General features: G+C 44.4%; 4 non-coding genes across 4 annotated transcripts; 2 read left to right on the top strand and 2 right to left on the bottom strand.

Annotated features, from left to right (window-relative positions):
* TRNAG-UCC lies at nucleotides 1–72 on the top strand. Its single transcript has one exon. It is a non-coding gene; the product is annotated as a tRNA-Gly (tRNA).
* A 1,182-nt stretch (nucleotides 73–1,254) lies between these two features.
* On the bottom strand, nucleotides 1,255–1,326 carry TRNAM-CAU. The gene has a single exon. It is a non-coding gene; the product is annotated as a tRNA-Met (tRNA).
* Nucleotides 1,327–1,500: 174 nt separating this feature from the next.
* TRNAM-CAU lies at nucleotides 1,501–1,572 on the bottom strand. Its single transcript has one exon. It is a non-coding gene; the product is annotated as a tRNA-Met (tRNA).
* Nucleotides 1,573–1,818: 246 nt separating this feature from the next.
* On the top strand, nucleotides 1,819–1,892 carry TRNAN-GUU. The gene has a single exon. It is a non-coding gene; the product is annotated as a tRNA-Asn (tRNA).
* The last annotated feature ends 916 nt before the right edge of the window (nucleotides 1,893–2,808 follow it).

Genomic DNA, 2,808 nt, shown 5'->3' with positions numbered 1-2,808 from the left:
GCGTTGGTGGTATAGTGGTGAGCATAGCTGCCTTCCAAGCAGTTGACCCGGGTTCGATTCCCGGCCAACGCAGATTCCAATTTTCTTCTTTCTTTAAATACAAATGCCTCAGGATCTTCAAGTGGCTGATGCAAAATCCTGACCATGTAAAAGTGGCCGAGGGATGGCTTTATTTGTGCCAAAATGAGAAAACTAAATTCCATTCTTTCCACAATTTGCTGTAGTTATGCAGTGAGCTAGGTGTCCAGGAGACTTCATAGGGAAACATTTATTTTCCATCACAAAACTGCAGCAAACACAATAAAAACACATCCACATGGGCATCTAAAACCAGTCATGGTCTGTCACCAGGTTCTGATGTCACCAACCGATAATCCATAGACACAGCATTCACTATGTCTAAATGTGGTGGTTGTAGTTGTCGTCACCATGTCCCAAAACTCAACCCTACAATATACCCAATACATGCCGGTCTTAGTCTCCCCCTTACGTGCGCCTCGTCATAAATTAGGCACATCTGTGGCAGTTTGTGCGCCTGGCATGAAAAAGTACGCAAGCCCTTGCCTGGCATACTTTTTCACTAACATTTAGGCCTGTTTCCAAGCCCACGTTATTCAATTTGCCGGGGCTCGGCCCGGGATGGCCCCAGACAATCTCACACTCTGCCCCCGTCCCACCCTACTGGCACAGATGGACAAAAAACAGCCATGAAACAAAATACTCGCACAACCGGTCAAAAAAGAAGACTTGCAACTATTTTATGCCTAAAATAGCCGCAAGTCTGTTAGTAAATGTACCCTAATGATCCTCCACGTACTGATCCCAGATACATGAGGTCCTGCCCTGAGCCTGTCCTGATACACATGTCCAGTCACATCAGCACAATGGTGGAGGGCGGTAGACTGACCCTGAAGCCTCAGTAGTCAATAATTACCTTGAGACCATGTAACAGAGGAAAAATCGCTTGTGAGAATTTTTGTAAAGGTCGCAGGTGCAGATAGATAAGGGTGTGCACCAAACCTCAGACAAAGACACAAAATAATAAGACAGTCCAGAATGATCAGTATATGGAAATATCATATAGTTCGATAAAAAGGAGGTGTAACAATGAATCGACTGGATGTGGAGAGAGAAAAAGAAGACAGCCAACAATATGGGCCTCTTTACCGTTATCGTCTGTGCAGAATCTCAAGTCTTCATTCATAATAGACCTTTGGCAAATTGTAATGTCAGAGGACGGTAAAAAATAGGAGATAGCAGAGGATGGTTTCGATCCATCGACCTCTGGGTTATGGGCCCAGCACGCTTCCGCTGCGCCACTCTGCTACTGTGTGCTGCACCCTAGTATCATTTCCGCCAACCAGCCGTTGTCAAGCTGCTAATGAAAAGACAGTCTTTGTGGTACTATCCATCACTATCGTCTGTGCAGAATCTCAAGTCTTCATTCATAATAGACCTTTGGCAAATTGTAATGTCAGAGGACGGTAAAAAAATAGGAGATAGCAGAGGATGGTTTCGATCCATCGACCTCTGGGTTATGGGCCCAGCACGCTTCCGCTGCGCCACTCTGCTACTGTGTGCTGCACCCAAGTATCATTTCCGCCAACGAGCCGTTGTCAAGCTGCTAATGAAAAGACAGTCTTTGTGGTACTATCCATGAGGGAGTTGTGAGGTAAAGCCATTTGCTGAATGTTAGAGAGTCGCTTTGGGCACACAGAAGTTTTTTAAATGTTTGTTTTATTTTGTTGTTCAAAAAGACATTCGAGTATAATGGCATTGACCTGAATGACTCTACCAGAAGGGGCAGGCCGCACGAAAGTCTCTGTGGCGCAATCGGTTAGCGCGTTCGGCTGTTAACCGAAAGGTTGGTGGTTCAAGCCCACCCAGGGACGGTCTGAGTTTTTGTTTGCGTTGCATGACACTTTGAATTTATGTATATAAGTTTTTTACAAAATATGCTTTTTTCTGTGTTGCCGCATTTAAAAAACCTATGTTCAGTACCAAGAGAAATATATGAAGGATTCTTTTTGTGCATCAACTTGAGGTTGTTTCACTATTTCTGGGATTTTTTTAATCATTACAATTGAGCAGTTTACCGTATTTTTCGCCCTATAAGACGCACAGGTTTTTGAGGAGGAAAATAAGAATAAAAATGCTTTGAACTAATGGTAGCCTGTGAATGACACTATTATGGGGGATCTGTGGATGGCACTGTTATGGGGGTCTGTGGCTGACACTGTTATGGGGGTCTGTGGCTGACACTGTTATGGGGGTCTGTGGCTGACACTGTTATGGGGGTCTGTGGCTGACACTGTTATGGGGGTCTGTGGCTGACACTGCTATGGGGGAGTCTGTGGCTGGCATGATACTGCTATGGGGGGGGGGGGATCTGTGGATGACAGATAAAATCCTCCCTCCTCGCCGATACACACGTCGGCGGTGTATCAGTGTAAAAATGGCAGCCTTCGCCCCATAAGACGCACTGCCATTTTCTTCCCACTTTTGGGGGGGGGGGAGTGCGTCTTATAGGGTGAAAAATACTGTAATCGCACCAAATAGCTTCAGCCATGCAAATGCAATCAACCTGATACCTCCATGCAGAGGTCACAGTAATTTTTTTCCAGAAGAGTAAAAATACCCCTTTTAGTTGAGGAGTATTTTTAGCCAAGGAGGAGTATGAATTTTGTAAGAATTTATATATATGATACATAGTCCAATATAAAGTTATGAGGCTATTTCTACAGGGAAACCATTACCAATCTCCTCTATAATGTGTTCTGTGAAGAAATAGCGAATGTAGACAATTTT

Source organism: Bufo gargarizans, unplaced genomic scaffold (genome assembly GCF_014858855.1).
Source record: "Bufo gargarizans isolate SCDJY-AF-19 unplaced genomic scaffold, ASM1485885v1 original_scaffold_1163_pilon, whole genome shotgun sequence".
Classification (NCBI taxonomy): domain Eukaryota; kingdom Metazoa; phylum Chordata; class Amphibia; order Anura; family Bufonidae; genus Bufo; species Bufo gargarizans.
The sequence above is the reverse complement of the archived record's forward strand: the minus strand, read 5'-3'. Positions and strand labels throughout refer to the sequence as shown.